This window comes from Tiliqua scincoides, chromosome 2 (assembly GCF_035046505.1).
Source record: "Tiliqua scincoides isolate rTilSci1 chromosome 2, rTilSci1.hap2, whole genome shotgun sequence".
Classification (NCBI taxonomy): Eukaryota; Metazoa; Chordata; class Lepidosauria; order Squamata; family Scincidae; genus Tiliqua; species Tiliqua scincoides.
In genome coordinates, this window is record NC_089822.1 from 13,998,066 (window position 1) to 14,015,139 (window position 17,074).

Below are 17,074 nucleotides of genomic sequence, written 5' to 3' on the forward strand. Positions count from 1 at the left end.
TTGAGCAGTGAAGTGGCTAAGTTTGCAGACGACACCAAACTTTTCCGAGTGGTAAAGACCAGAAGTGATTGTGAGGAGCTCCAGAAGGATCTCTCCAGACTGGCAGAATGGGCAGCAAAATGGCAGATGCGCTTCAATGTCAGTAAGTGTAAAGTCATGCACATTGGGGCAAAAAATCAAAACTTTAGATATAGGCTGATGGGTTCTGAGCTGTCTGTGACAGATCAGGAGAGAGATCTTGGGGTGGTGGTGGACAGGTCGATGAAAGTGTCGACCCAATGTGCGGCGGCAGTGAAGAAAGCCAATTCTATGCTTGGGATCATTAGGAAGGGTATTGAGAACAAAACGGCTAGTATTATAATGCCATTGTACAAATCCATGGTAAGGCCACACCTGGAGTATTGCGTCCAGTTCTGGTTGCCGCATCTCAAAAAAGACATAGTGGAAATGGAAAAGGTGTAAAAGAGAGCAACTAAGCTGATTACGGGGCTGGGGCACCTTCCTTATGAGGAAAGGCTATGGCGTTTGGGCCTCTTCAGCCTAGAAAAGAGACACCTGAGGGGGGACATGATTGAGACATACAAAATTATGCAGGGGATGGACAGAGTGGATAGGGAGATGCTCTTTACACTCTCACATAATACCAGAACCAGGGGACATCCACTAAAATTGAGTGTTGGGCGGGTTAGGACAGACGAAAGAAAATATTTCTTTACTCAGCGTGTGGTCGGTCTGTGGAACTCCTTGCCACAGGATGTGGTGCTGGCGTCTAGCCTAGACACCTTTAAAAGGGGATTGGACAAGTTTCTGGAGGAAAAATCCATTATGGGGTACAAGCCATGATGTGTATGCGCAACCTCCTGATTTTAGAAATGGGTTATGTCAGAATGCCAGATGTAAGGGAGGGCACCAGGATGAGGTCTCTTGTTATCTGGTGTGCTCCCTGGGGCATTTGGTGGGCCGCTGTGAGATACAGGAAGCTGGACTAGATGGGCCTATGGCCTGATCCAGTGGGGCTGTTCTTATGCTCTTATGTTCTTATGTTAGGCTTTGTAAAAAGACAGCCACAGTGAATGTTTTAAAACTTTTGCTCCAAGTATGAAAAGCCCTGGAACCAGCTTCAGTCATTTTCTGTCCCATTCCTGTGCCTTTCCTCTGAAATAAGATAAGAAAAATAACAACTAAAACTAATTATCTGTACTAATATGCATACAGGACAGATAAGGGAGAAACCACACTTGAATCCACAGACTTCAGATAAGAGCAGCTGCTCACATTAGCAAACAATGCACGCTACTTAATAATGCACCTCGTTAATGGGTCACCAAAATGGTCCATAAGTACCGACTTTGATAGTAACAACTATCAAATATTTCATATAAAGTAGAAGAAGCCAGGCATTTATGGCAATCTTTCCTTTCTCCCATTCTCCTAGTTCCTCCAAGTCCGAAGCTAAGGAAAACCTTGAGCAGCATGCTACAGAAGCCAAGGGATCCATACATTATTACCCGGAAACCCAAAAGATGCCCTACAAAGCTGTCCTATAAGAGCTATTATGGCATATGGGATAGAAGATGAAACCAAAGTCTCCTGTTCAAATTGCACCTCTGCCACAATCATATTAAACAGCCATCGACTATGCTGTGTCTCAGGTCCAGCCCTTTGGCAATATGGAGGATCCTTCTGGTATGCCTTACAGGATTGTTGTTACCAAGACTATATAATGCATGAAGAACAGTCTAAAGCAGGGGTGTCAAACTTGTTTCATACAGTGAGCCAAATAGCTTTCATAGCACCTGCTGAGGGCTTGAAGTAACATCATTAAGTAGGAAGTAGCTGATGCCCACAAATAAGCACTTTGTTATGTAGGAACTCATTAGCTGCAAATGACAGAAGAGAAAATATGCAACTCTTGATCATATGAGATGTGAGAGGGTCCAATTATCACATAGGCCACCCTTCTACCAGGACATCTAAGTAGTGGCATAGCTAGATATTTGACTCCCATGGGCCCATAAATTCTTGAACTCCCCCTTATGACAAAATTAACTAATATTTTCACATTTTTATACCACCCTTCCTCTAAGGAGCTCAGGGAGCTGTATATGGTTCCTCCCACTCTTTTGTCCTCACAACAAAGAAGGTAGGTGAGCCTGAGAGGTAACATGAAATGAATAATAATAATGGCCAGAAAATAAATGCAGTGAATATTTCCCCACCAGCAATGGATGAATGTCAGTGCCCTCCCCTGCTATTGCTCGCCTGCACATAGTACTCAGTGACATACTGCACCTGCATCTAAAGGTTCAATGTAGCCATCATGGTTAACAACCACTGATAGATTATAGTTCACCAAGAATGTTTAGAATCAACTATAAAATTCATCTAAGCCAGTGACCAGTGACACTCGCCCTTCCCACCAGTGGCATCACTAGGGGTTGGTGTCACCAGGTCTGTAACTCATAGCATCACCCCCATTAACTTTATTTACTTATTTTACTATAGAACAGTACAGGTCACCCAACCAATCAGTAACAAAAAAAACAGTGGCCAACTTGATGATACTCAGATAACTGAACAGGAGTTCAAGTATTAGACAGACATGGACACACATGGAAAAGGGAGCTGACTCATAACAACATCTTATTGGCTCCCTGCTGTGACATAACACCTCCTTAGCTCTCAGAACACTCAAGACTCATTGGTCAGCTTTGAGTTAAAGAAATGCACTTTGTTACATAAGTCAGTTGAGTATTCCATTTCTGGTTTTTTAGCTAAAGCTTTTGATAGAACACAGATATTTCAATACAGTTTGTTTCATTATATGCTTCATTAAATCACACATCGAATGATATATAGCATGATGGTATTTTTCCTAAAAGTACAATTTTGGTCACTAGTGGTATCATTTCCCCCCCCTACCCCAGGGCATCACCTTACTAACATCTTATTGGTTCCATGCTGAGTCATAACAACATCTCATTGGCTCTTCAAATGATCAGTCTCATTGCTCCGTTTTAAATTAAGGAAACCTACTTTTTTGTTACATAAGTTTTTTTTTTGCCATAACTTTTGATAAAACAGAGATTTCACTCTGGTTTGTTTCATTGCATTCAGCTGTAAATTACACATCAAATGATATATAACATGATTATTCCTAACAATCGCAATTTTGGTTACTAGTAGTATCACACACACACCCCAAGGGTGGCCCCTGGGGCAGCCCACCTACTGCTAGCTATGCCACTGCTTCCCAACTGAGAGGTGTTCTGCAAAGTGACACTTTGGCAGAAGCGGCACTGCTGAAAGCGGCACATGATAATCAGGCCCTCCCAGTGTCTTGACAGCATATCCCCAGTGGCGTCACTAGGATTCGCGTCACTCGGTGCAGGAGGCCTGCGCGTCACCCCATGCAGTGGGTTGGGCAACGCCCCAGGTGGTGGGCGTGGTGATGTACCATCACCCCACCCCCACTGACTTTTTGGCTGTACCTTTTGTTAGAACATAGATATTGCAATGTGGTTTGTTTCATTGCATTCTGCAATGCCTGAAATTATGCATTGATTGATATATAACATGATGGTATTATTCCTCCAAATTCTGATTTTAGTGATTTTGAAAACTTGTAGAGTCACACAGACACACAGACACAATCCTGTGTCAACTTACTAACACCTTATAGCAGCAGTTCTCAAACTTTTAGCACTGGGACCCACTTTTTAGAATGACAATCTGTCCAGGATCCATTGGAAGTGATGTCATAGCCAGAAGTGACAGCATCAAGCAAACTAAAATAAATTATAAATAATTAAATTAAAATAAAAGAAATAATTAAATAAGGGGGAGCCAGTCCTGTTCCACCAAGTGAATCTACTCTGAAGTAAGTCCCATAGTGGTCAAGGGTGCTTACTCTCAGGAAAGTGTGGGTAGACTTGCAGCGTGTGAGCTCAAGCCTTGTCTACTCAGAAGTAAGTCCCATAGTGGTCAATGGAGCTTGCTCTGTAGTCTGCCTGCAATAACGCCCCCCCCCAAAAGAATCAGTGAGATTTCCAGTCCTCCCCAGTGCCCAGTTTAAAGTTCTTCTATTTCAGGCATATCAAGATAAAGACCCTCCCGGCTTTGCAAGTGCAAAATAGAAAACTTCCCCTTACCAGTTTAAGCCTCTTTTCTGTCCTTTTTGGGTGGGGGGGGGGAGGCTGCCTTCTGGAGCATTTGTTGCACTCCAGCTCCATTGGACTGGGACCATTCTGGTGTATTCACATTCCCCTTTGCCTGGCCTGACCACCAGCCAAGGCAAATCTGCCTACTTGCGAGTAGACGTGACCATGAGGCTGCTTTGCTTTCCATAGGGTTCCATAGACTGGGAGGGAAGGACCTCCTTCTTGGGTGTTTTGGGGGGGGGGGCTGCATTCATTGGATCAGGACCATTCTGACATCCTTGGAGTCCTCTCTGCGTCCCCTTTCTATGGACTAAGGCAAGTTTGCCTACTCACGAGTAAACAGCCACGTGGCTTTGTTTCGGGCTCAATAGACTGCAACTGGGGGAACCTACTTCTTGGGTGTTTTTTGGGGCTGCATTCATTGGATTGGGACCATTTAGGTGTCATTGGATTCCTCTCAGCCTGCCCTTTCTGATGCACTAAGGCACGTACGCCTACTTGCGAGTAAACGCACGATACGGCTCAGTTTCACTTTCCATAGGGCTCCATGCATTTTTTCTTTCCATTTTATTGCCAATAACTTTTGAACAAAAGGAGCGATTTCAATTCTGTTTTTTGCATTGCACTCTGCTGGACATTGCGCATCCAATGGCATATGGTATGACACAGTAGCTCCTAATGCTGCGATGTTAGCGCATCATCCCCCCAGGGCGTGTCACCTCCCCGGGTGTGTCACCTGGTGCGGCCCGCACCCCCTGCACCCGCCTAGCAATGCCACTGCATCTCCCTCTCTCACCTCTCTTGATCCGACCTTTCCCCCTTAACCTTCTGATACCTTCTTCCATCTCTCCCTCCAGAGCCTTAGCAGAAGTGCACTGCTGAAAGGAGAGCGCAATTATTACATAGGCCAGAGAAAGAGCTTCTGGGGGGCCATATCTGCCCTGCAGTCCTTAAGTTTGACACCTCTGGTCTGCAGCACAGTATAAATATAAAATGTTGTTCATGCAACCTGTGGATATTTTAGTGAGAGAGCCAAAGTAAGTGGAAAAATTCTCATTCATCACCAAATTCTCATTCATCACCTGTGGGTAAAAAGGAGAAATCAGACATTTCTATAATTTCTTTAAAAGGAGTGGAGGCCAGAATCTATTTACTTCCACAGCAGGATTTTCAACATTCAGGTATTCATAAGGGATTAGTGCAAATGAGTTTTTAAGATCTCTCACACACACACAGAGAGCACCTCGGTGATATTTTCTGAAGGAATCCTGCATGTTTTACGATCACAGCACAGATTTCCTCAGCTCTTCCCACTTACAGTATAGAATCCATTCCCAACCCCATATCCTCTAGGTAGGAAAACAAGAAAAACGAACAACCACAGGCTCAACACAAAATAATAAATGGCCTCAAATCAGATATCAAAACTATCAGCATTCAGAAACCCAGCAGGAGAAGATTTCAGTCTCCCAGGACATTCTGCTGCTGACTTGAGTCTTCAACAAAATGGCTTTAAAGGGAAACTTTGGGATGAAACTGCTTAACTAAAATGTATCAGTAACTTTGATTTTGTTCATTTAGAAACCACAGACTTCTCCCACTACAAGCATTAAGGCTGAGATCCTACACACACTTTCCCAGGAATACACCCCACTGAATTCAATAAGACTTCTGAGTAGACATGCATAAGTTGCACTTGAAGTTAACCAAGTTGGATTGTGCCATCACTAGTCACTGTTCTAATTCTTTTGAGAATCACACAAGATTCACATGCATGCTTCTTTCACTTAATGGGTTTGGGTCTCACTGTTTACAATGAGTGTTTTCTTAAAAGGCAGCCAAATGTATACAATATTGACAAACTAAAGATGCATCTAAAAAGTGGCATTTAGTCCACCAAAGCTTATTCCACAATAAATCCAAAATGCAGTACAAATATTCTTAAATGCCTTTAAGATGCCTCTAAAAGGCCCCTCCAGGTTTTTATCCATATATAACATGCCATAAACTCCAGCATCTGAAGGAAATGATGGATGGCTATTGAAAACACCTAAAGATTGAGGGCCGTGGTTCCCAAACTATGAGCTATGGCTCCCTGAGGAATCACAGAAACCAGCCAGGGGAGCCACAGAATCCTCATGAAAAACCTGCCATCCTAAACAATGTATAGGATTGTAGCCCTAATGAGGAGCCGCTGACAATGGCCCAGTAGGTCAAGGAGCTGCACATCAAAAAAGTTTGGGAATCACTGTCTTAGGGTTTTTTGTCTTGTTTTAGACTTAGGTTTTAGTAGGGAAAAGTTTTCCTGACTAAAGGAAACCCAATCACAAAGATAAATTCTTTTCCCCAACTTTCCCCAATTCAATCCTAACTAACTTTCCAGCACTGACATAGCTGTGCTGATGTGGCATGCGCTGCATTCTGTAGTGGGGAAGCACTCAAGGAGCCCTCCTCAAGGTACGGACATGTTTGTTACCTTATCTTGGGGCTGTATGTGGCTTGGTTAGTGCTGGGAAGTTGGTTAGGATTGCGCCCTTTGTCAGCAAGGCAACCAGCAAGATATCCAAATATCCCTAAAACAAGAGCAGTGTGGGATGGGATAGACCTGTGCAATACAATTCCTCAAGGTTTCCACTGGAGCCTAAATGTACACATATTGCCAAAAGATGTCAGCAAGCCAAACTGCACTATGTATATCCTGCAGGCCCAACACACAACAGGGAATATTAGATGCACATGGGGCCTGCAAATCAATGTCACTGGAGATCCATACAAGTAGATGTGCATTTGAATGCATCATGAGCGGGTCTGCAGCATTCTCCCCTAGTACGCATTCCCAAAAACCCAGAAGTCTTTAGTATAGTAAGTAAATATTTTCAACCTTCCAGTCCATCTCTTATGCATCCTCCCCCACCCTTAAAACAGCTGCAACCACTGCACCAGTATATAAAAATGCAGGTTCCAATTTTCAAAGAACTGCAACAAATTAACCCAATTTTGCCTGGTCCACAGGTGTACACATTTAGTTCCTGTTGCATATATGCAACGTTGGGCAGAAATGGCTTAAGAGTATATGTTGGAGGCTAACAAAAGTGCACAAGGATGATGCTTTTGTGGGCTAGAGTGGAATCTGTCAGGTGCATTTTAGATCCTTCAAGTGCCACTGGTCTGTGCTGTTTAGGCAACAACAGACTAACACAGCCATCTTTCTAAAAACAAACAATAAGTGATAAGAGAGACCTTAGATACACCTAGTGTTCAAAGATCAGTTGCACAAGGTCATTAGTAATACCGCACCCCTGCATATATAAATCTCAGGGAAAAAAGTTCCACTTGGAACACTGGCTCTTCCTCCCTATCCTGCTCCATTTTTGTCCCTATTAAAGCAGGATCGTGCTCCGATAACTCTGCTCCCACCTGCTGCCTGATGCACAAATGACACCTGTGGCTTCTCTCTTGGTAAGTGTAGAAGGGTAGGACATTCAGACCATGGAGATTAACTCCTGTTGCATCAGAAGCTACAGAGAAGAGAGGCCAATTTGTAGACAAGAGTGTGGGGGGAGGGATGTTTACATAAGCTGCAGTAGGTTGTGTCCCAAGAAATGTTGGGCTGAAAACTGGATTAAGTCATTTATCATTGGGTGTTTTTGCTAAGCTTGTGGATGCAAGTTCTCCGTCCGTCCGTCCCCAGCACTGCCTTATCAAAACTGAATTCTGGGTGTAACAACTGCACGGCCTCTTCTCACAGTCTTTCCCCCACAGATCCTAAGGCCAGCCCTGCTCAGGCTGCTACCTCACAGGGTTGTTGTGAAGACCCCAAGAGGTGGGGGAAATGGAAAGGTAAGAGCAGGTTAGGTAAGGACAGGAAAGGTAAGGAAAGATTAAAGGAGTTGTGCATGTCTTGTTTAGAAACAAGACAGTTAAGAGGTGACATGATAACTATAAAAATGGATAGTTAGGGACTGTCATGTAGAAGATGGACCCGTTAATAAGAACTTTCTATAATATAAACTTTTTCGGCAGCAGAACCACCTTGGAAGGTGGTAGACTGTCCATCATTGGAAGTCTTATAGGGGTTGAATACCTATTTACCAGGGATGTTGTAGATATGCACATGAGCTGCAGGGGGTTGAACTAAAGGAGCTTGTAGGTCCCTTCTAACTCTGATTCTATTATTTTACATAAGAAGAGCCCTGTTGGATCAGGCCATAGGCCCATCTAGTCCAGCTTCATGTATCTCACAGTCGTCCACCACTGTGCCTCAGAGCACACACAAGGCAACTGGAGACCTGCATCCCAATGCCATCCCTTGCACCTGGCATTCTGAGGTAGCCTACTTCTAAAATCAGGAGGTTACAGCTTGTAACCCGTGATGGACTTTTCCTCCAGAAATTTGTTCAGTTCCCCCAAAGGAATCCAAGCCAGATGCCATCACCACATCCTGTGGCAAGGAGTTCCACAGACTGCTTCTAAAACCAGAAGGTTGTACAGACTCATCATGGCTTGTAGCCTTTGATGGACTTCCTCCAGAAATCTGTCGAATCTCCTTTTAAAGGTATCCAGGCCAGATGCCATCACCACATCCTGTGGCAAGGAGTTCCACGGACTAACTACACACACTTTATTCATTTATTTATTTAATTAAATAAATAACAATTTAAGCAGGAAACCAAAGAAAGAAGAGAAAATAAGCTGAGCGGTCTGCAAACCAATAGTCCTTGTGAGTGAGCAAAGCGCAAGGGAAAAGGATGCGCACTGAAAGAAGGCTGGTCCCTCGCCGCAAGAGTGCAAGATCTCGCCTCTAGAGGGCGCCCTGCAGTGCCATCCAGTCCATCCGCAGAGCCCTTTCGGTGCGCTCCAGGCAGAAAGAGACCCGCAACTTTTCTCAGCCCAGCCAGCCCTGGGCAAAGCAGCCCCAGTCGCGGTAGGCAGCCGCTGCCTTCTCTGCTGAGCAGTCAAGAATGCCACCAGTCCCTTCCCCACCCCTGCAGCCTCCTCCTGACAAGCCTCAGCAGCTGAATCCTCTCTGGCTGGCAAGGCTTCGTGCCTTCCACTCTCAGCGGGGTGCCCCCCCCACCCTGGCTGGGGCTGGGATGCGATGGACGGGAGATCTTCACTTGAAAGCAAGTTCCCAGCCCCCCCCCCCCACAGAAAAAGGGATTGGCCAAGACCTCCTAAGAAGAAGGGCCGCTGCACAAACCCCAGAGCTCTCAAGCAGTGGCACTGCTGGGGGGGGGGGAAGCACTAAGTTTTGCAGGGAGTCTCACCGCAAAGGGGCAAAGAACCCCCCCCCTTCGGAGTCATTCGCCTCCGTTTTGCTCCCCCTGGCCGGAGGGGCCCCTTGCACGCTGCGGGGAGGCTTGCTGCAAAACTTAGTGCTTTCCCCCCTCCAGCTACGCCACTGCTCTCAAGCTACAGTCGTCCTTGGGGTGCTGCTCACCCTGACCTCACTGCGATCTCAGTCATTGCGCGGCACAAACGCTCAACGCCTTCCTGTGTCGGGGCGAGGAGGGTCCCACCTCTGCCAATGACAAGGCGACTGCAGTAGCAGCGGAACTTTCTGGGATGTGGCGCCCAGGGGGCAAAGGCTCAGGCACACGCCCCTCTCCAGGCATGAGGAGGGAGGGGCACATTCCAGCACCAGGTGGGGAGGGGGCTGCGGGCGTCCCGCTCCTTTGCCTTTCCGAGGTTGCAACCCTATCCGCACATACCTGGGAGTAAGCCCCCATTGATTCGCATGGAACTTGATGCCAAGGATTCCATGCAGAGGCTTGCAGCCCGAGAGCCCAATCCTAGGCATGTCTACTCGGAAGTAAGTCCCATTACAGTCAAGGGGCTTACTCCAAGGTAAGTGTGGATAGGATTGCACCCAGAGGCTCTCTCCTGGCTGTCCCACCCGCAAGATCCACGCCCCCCCACCCTCTGGAGAGTCTCAGGTTCAAAAGCTCCAGCAGCAGTCCAGGTACTGATGCCTGGAGGTCTCAGCCTCTTCCCAGCAGAGCACGCCCCTGGCTGGGGATGACCTTCTCCCTCCCCCACCTCTCACCTGCTACTGGTCCAGAAAAAGCAAGCACAGAGCTATCCTTGCCGTTCCAAGCGGGAGGGGGGCAGAGGTGGGAAGGAGAGCCCAGTCCTCCCACTACTGTTGTTCCCAATTTAGCTCCAGTGCCCGCCTCTCCTCTCCCGGATAGGTGGAGGGGGTGGGAGACAAGCCCTGATTGGCAGCTCAGAGCCCCCCACCCCTTTTTGCTTAAGGAGATGCTGAGATCTCCTGCGCTTCCCTTCTCTCCTGTGGCTCCAGCGTTCATTCAAGAACAGAGGACCGCCACGCCCCCTCATTTGAATGAGGGGCGTTGCAAACTCATGGTTCCTCCTATCAAGGCTGAAGTGGGCGGGGACATCCCAGTGACGGGGCGGGAAATCCCCTCTGAGTGACAGCCGGGGCGGGGATTCCCCACAGCAGCAGGGAATGTATGAATGAGTGGCAGCAGAACGCCTTTTATTCTGTAAGGCTGCAGTCCTCACTTACCTAGGAGTAAGCTCCATTGGCTATAATGGCACTTACTTCTGAGTAGATGGCCATAGGCTTGGGCTCTGGAGCTGCAATCCTATCCATGCTTTCTTAGGAGTAAGTCTCACTGAACACAATGGAACTTACTTCTGAGTAGACATGTAGAGGATTGGGCTGTAAGTCTCCTCTGTGATTGGAGGAGACGGGCATTGAATAAAGCCATTTCTGCCCAATGTTGCATATATGCAACAGGGATCAAATGTGTACACACCTGTGGTCTGGGCAAAAATGGGTTAAAAAAATACTAGCAAGCAAGCATCAAACACAAGTTACAGAACTTTTTTCCCCCCTTTGCTGCTGAGTAGCAGGGAGGAGGTGAGAATCATCCTGGAGAGGCCATCCCTGATTAGCTGCTTGACTAGCAGTGGCATAGCTAGAAGGGGGCAAAGCACTTAGTTTTGCAGACAACTTCACTGCAGTGTGCAAGTGGTCCCTCCCCTTCAGAGCCATTCTGAGTGGGGGAGCAAATCAGAGGCATATGCAACACATGTTCCCATACCTTAAGAAGGTCCCAGTGACTGCCCCTCCACCACAGGATGCAGTGCCCACCCCACTGGCAAAACTGCACCAGCACTGGAAAATTGGATAAGATTGGGCCCTCAGAAGGCTCCAAAGGGGAGGGACTGCTTGCAAGCCACAGTGAGGCTCCCTGCAAAACTGAGTGTTTTGCCTCCCCTCTAGCTACACCACTGTTGACCAGCATGACCAAGCAAGAGCAAAGTGTGAGGAACGACTCCCTGCACCTTTCTCTTTTTTAAAATTAATTGCAATTTACAGTCATGGCAGGCACAAGCTGGGGACAGCTTCAAGCTTTTAATTCCACCACTTGGTATTCAAGGCATTATACATGGATGGCACTCACGTCCACTGTGGAAAGATGACATTGTCACTCCAGTCAGATTGAATCCGCAGGCATTGGAGGCAAACAATGGCAGCAGGCACCCGCATCCTCCTTTGGGGCAGGTGCCATGGTTGGGCTGGTATGCCTCTGGTGTGGTCCCTCCTCCCTCATCAGCTGGCAGCCAAGGCTACACTGTGTGGTGAGGGTTCAGAGTCTCAAACTTTGGCAATGCCAGTCTTACCTAATGAAAGCATTATGCTCTTATAACCCCCCCCCCATTAAAGCCCAGTTCTGTTGGCTACTATGAGAACATCTCCTGGCATGAGCATCTGGAGGTATCTGCTGTTTCTCCCCCCTCCCCCCCCAACCTCTTTCCATGCAGTTGTCACTGAGGCAGCAGATTGTAGATAGGACACCGATTTTCCGCTTCCAGTTTCCATCTCGGCTCCAGTCCCCAGCAGAATCATGCATTCATCATTTGGACTTTTACTTCAGGTGTGAAAAACACATCAGGCTGGCAGTAATCATTTTGAGAGCCTCCTCGTGCCTGGTGACACACTCCCAGCCTCCTTGACTGAAGCTTTGTGTAGAACTAGGCCAGTAGGTCAGGGAAAAGCGTTTTGCAATGAACCACAGCCAGAACCGAAGTGCTGTGCTGGTAGCTTAAGATGTGTGTTGTTTTTTTTTAATTTTAAATTTAATACAATTAAATGATTTCAAGTATATTTCAATTTTATAAATATATGAACAAGTGCGTAGTTATATATAGTGGTTGGAACCAATATAGTCATATATATTGGGATATATAAAGTGCCTTGTCATATATATTAGTTGGAATACTGGGAGCCGGATCATTAACCGAGGGCCCAATCCTTTCCAAATTTCCAGCACTAGTGCAACCGCAACGCATCTCCAAGGTAAGGGGACAAGTGTTCCCATAGCTTGAGAAGACCTTTGTGACTGTCTCCCTACTACAGGATGCACTGTGCCCCATTGGTACAGCTACACCGGCACTGAAAAATTGGATAGGATTGGGCCCTAAGTGGGTACAATATTGCCTTTGTTCTTTTCCTTATATCTCCACACATAAAAGCCTAGGAAACTGTGCTGGCAGCAGCTGCTGCTTCTCTGTCTCCACATTTCAGTGAAAGCCTAAGGGGCATGGAATATACCTAAGGCATTCAGAGGCCCACTTTCAGGTTTGCTGAACACTTCCTTGATACAAGAGATAGTTTTAGTCACACTGCAATGCTTACCCTCCTTAAAGGAATCTTATTTGGGCTGTTCTTTTCAGCACAACTCTCTCTATAAATCAGTCATGAAAGCCTGTGTAGCAATTGCTTAAGGGCTTTAGGTTGCACTTAGTGATTTCCTTGATTCTGAAAGTGCACTGTGTTAACTGAACCACACCAAAGTGAGTTGAAGTCTTGCATGAAGTGAGGAACAGGCGCTTTCAAGAACGCCACCCCTTTTACACTCACAAAAGAAGCACTTTGCTCTCAATTCAAAAAGAGTTCCATGCAATACGTGTATCCCATGACGAGTCATGCATTCTGGTGAGGACCTCCAAGAGGAATTCTATCAGGGGGTACAAAGTTTCTTTGGGGCCCCTTCCCAAAGAGGGAGGAGTGAAACAGAGTGGGGGGGGCCAATGGGGCTGGGCACCACTTCTGCAGCAGCTGTAGCCCCACAGCTGTGTCTCTGAACTCCCAACCGTTGTAAGCAGATCCACAAGCCAAAGAGCTCCTGGAGTAGGCCAGCTTCCTCCCAGATGTGACACTGTTAAGGAATGTATGCATTCCTGGGCCTGGTGTGTGTGGCTTCTGGCAGTAGTTGCTGCCATGTGCATCCCATGTGGGCAGTGAGTCTGAGTGAGATTGGAAAATGTAAGATCCCAGGAAATTTCTGAGCCCCCTTCTTTGGCTCCTGGGCCCCCTTTCTGACCCTGGGCCTGGGTACAAATTACCCCCTTTACCCCCCTCTCCTAGGCCCTGGTTCTGGTCCCAGGCAGAAGATACGAATGCACTGCCTCTGACCATGAGTTGGGCACAGCATACCCCTTTCCGAATCCAACCTTGGGAACGGCACACTAGCTTTGATAGTTGAATGCAGCCACCCAGCCTAAAAGTCTGAGTCATTTATATCCCACTGTTCAAACCGATTTCCCAAAGCAACTTTAAGTAAAACAAAACCCCACCACATTATAACATCAATAAGACATCTTAAGAATCAGAATGGAACACTACAAATACAGGGCAGCATTCAAAACACGCTAAAAACACCAGAGTCAAATGTAAAATGCCTTCAGAAATAAAAATTGTTGTCCAATGGCATAAAAAATGGGCCGTGAGGGAGTTTGGCAGACTTTTTCCAGGGAGGGAGTTCTGTGATGATGAGGCCACCACTGAAAAGATTTGTTGTGCTGCATCCCAATCCAGCAAGGAGACCCCCACAGATTTATAGTGAGTACTTTCAATCAATTGTGAATGAATTTTATTGAAGCCTTTTAAAAATCCATTCAAATGGATGGCACACAAGAGATTTAACTGTAGTAGGTTGGATATAAGAAAACTTGGCAAAGAGCTATGAATACTTTCCCAAGCTTGCCAGAACAAGAGTATTATTACAGCTGGGAGAATGTGTCAATGTGACACCTGAAAGCACCATTGTGTTTCTCAAGGAAGTGGAAACCCAGAATTAAGGAATAAGAATTGCACGTTTGGCAATGTTTCTAATGATGACAGCAGTGACTGACTCCTCCGCCTGGTCTGTGAATGATAATATGGGGTTCCACTGAGCTTCTATTAGAGATGTTTTGGCAGCAAATTATAGTCGCTTCACTTTGGCTTTTTTGTCACTGACATCAAGAGGTGACAAGATCTAGCTCCGTGCTGCCGAACAAAAAGCAGACTCGAGCTTCAGCCCATTATCTTCTTCCTGTTGCTGCTCAAAGGTTGGTAATTTCCATCAGAAACTGTTCACAACATTTCCACATAAAGAGAACACAGAATCTAATGCACTCTGGCTGACTAGTGGGTGTAATTCATACATAAGTGAGAGCCCAATCCTATCCAACTTTCCAGCTCCGGTGTAGCCACAATGCAGCCCCATGATAAGGGAACACACGTTCCCATTCTTTAAGAAAGCCCCGATGACTGCCCCTCCGCCACAAGATGCAGCGCACACCCCACTGGCACAACTGCACCGGCACTGGAAAATTGGATAGGATTGGGCCCTGCTGAAGACTTGAACATTCAGCCTCATTCCCATTATTTGGTGATGCTAAGCCAAGTGATCTTCCTTTTCTTCTAGGTTTTCGTATAGGCCAAAAAAAGTGGCAATGGCATGTTTCCGAAGATACACCACTTTGCAAGAAGAGGGTTGAAGGGAACAGCCTATGAATAGACGTGCCTGAAACAATCACTGCTACCTATGAACTCTGAAGGAGTGGGCAAACTATTTGGCACAAGGGCTGATTTAAGAACCTAAGAAGAGCCCCGCAGGATCAGGCCATAGGCCCATCAACTTCCTGTGTCTCTCAGTGGCCCACCAAATCCATCAGCATGACCTCAGACCCACCACCACTGTCACAGTGTGTGCACGCACAGGTACATGCTCCCCTCCCACCCCCCAAAAAAGACCAGGGCAGAAGTACAGCCACTGATCTCACTCCTTCCTCACATAATTCTTTCCTCAGAACAAGAAGTGCAGGGCTTTCTGTTTAATTTAAAGAAGGAGCGCATGGAAGGAGCACTTCCTTACCCCCACACCTCACTTGTTCCTTGTATGTCCCTTTAAACTAAACAGGAAATTCTGCACTTCCTATTTTTGGAAAAGATCCATGTGAGAAAGGAGCAAGGCAAGGAAGTGAAGCAATGAGGCCGGTTGGAAGAAGGAGGTAGAAGACTAAGGGGTGAAGAGCACACCAAATCTGCTGCTCCCTGTCACTCGACATGAGCCACAGCATCCACTTCACAGATGAGCCCTGCAGATGTTCTTGCTTGCACTCTCTCTCTCTCTCTCTCTCTCTCTCTCACTCATACACACACACACACACACACACACACACACTTAAGGATAGGGAGCAGCTGGGGGGCCAGAATGGAGGATCTCATGGGCTAGATTCAGGCCCAAAGCCTTATTGTGCCCTACTCTGGAATAGAGAAAAGAGCTTTTTTAGACCATGCTGGGAAAAGTAGCTAAGGCCCAAATCTTAACCAACTTTCCAGCACTGGTGCTACATCCTGCAGTTGGGTGGCACTCACGGAGACCTCCTCAAAGTAAGGGAATGTTTGTTCTCTTACTTCATAGCTGCATTGCCCTTATGTCAGTGCTAGAAAATGGGTTAGGATTGCGCCCTAAGATGTCTTCCATCAGCTTAGAAGGTATCTGTGCAAATCTTATGGACTAATATTCTGTTGATGGAGTGGTAACACAACAGGTTCTGGGGACGCTTGTCCTAGGACTGTATCACTTCACACTGTTGATGGGAACTGAATGTTGCCCATGGGAAAATGAAACCAAAATTTCCTGCACATTGAAAGCCAACATGTTTGGGGCCAGGTTGAACTAGACTTCTCCCTGGCATATTCTTTAACTATGTGTAGGGAGGTGTTTTCCCCCCAGATGAGACTATCCAAAGATAGAAGCCTTCATTTGGAGCCTGAACTAGTATGGTTAAAAAAATGTTACTCTTTGATTCTGCTGAATGTATAATTTGAGATAAATTACAACAAAGATCCAATGAGCTGTTTGCTTTTTCAGAGATCTGGGAACCATGATGTCCCTAGATGGCTAGCCTCCTTTCTTCATAATCAAGTCTCTCTCCCTTCCTCTCTCATTTTAAACAAGAGGACTATGAGCCTTTGCTACTTTTCATGTAGGGCAACAGGTTGTACAACACTACAAAACAAAGGCTAAATTCCACATCGGGCATGAAAGGCCACACCTATACCTATTTCTATTCAGATGTGCCTGCACTCCTTTAATAAGTAACAAGCTACTCTCTAAAATTATTGGAGGAATACATAGTTCCTTGCTCAACAATGGCCACCCCAAGAAAGCTCTAGGGTAGCTTAAGTCATAGAACTTTGAGAAAGAGGTATGAAGATGAATATCAAAGTCTGGATTACTGAAAGAGCACATGGCCCGGTCACACATCCTGCTATTTGCAAAGGTAACACCTTGATGAAAGAACTTGTTTTGCTTGTTATGTTTTGCTACTGACAAATGAAAAGTGTGAAAACACCCTGAGACAGTTGTGGAACTAGTGTAAGGAGAGGAGCAAGTTTATAATTTCATAGCATTTTCAATCAGCGGCTCTCCCAAGGCCATTTGTGTGTTTTCATTTTAGGATATTTCTTCAGATCAGTGCAAGAGACTCCCAAACAATTCCTAGTGAACCTCACTTCAAAAAAGTGCTGGAAAACTGTCCCGATCAAGATACAATCACATACCATAATGGTGCGTATCATTAGGAGCAAATGCATAGCCAGGGCCAGT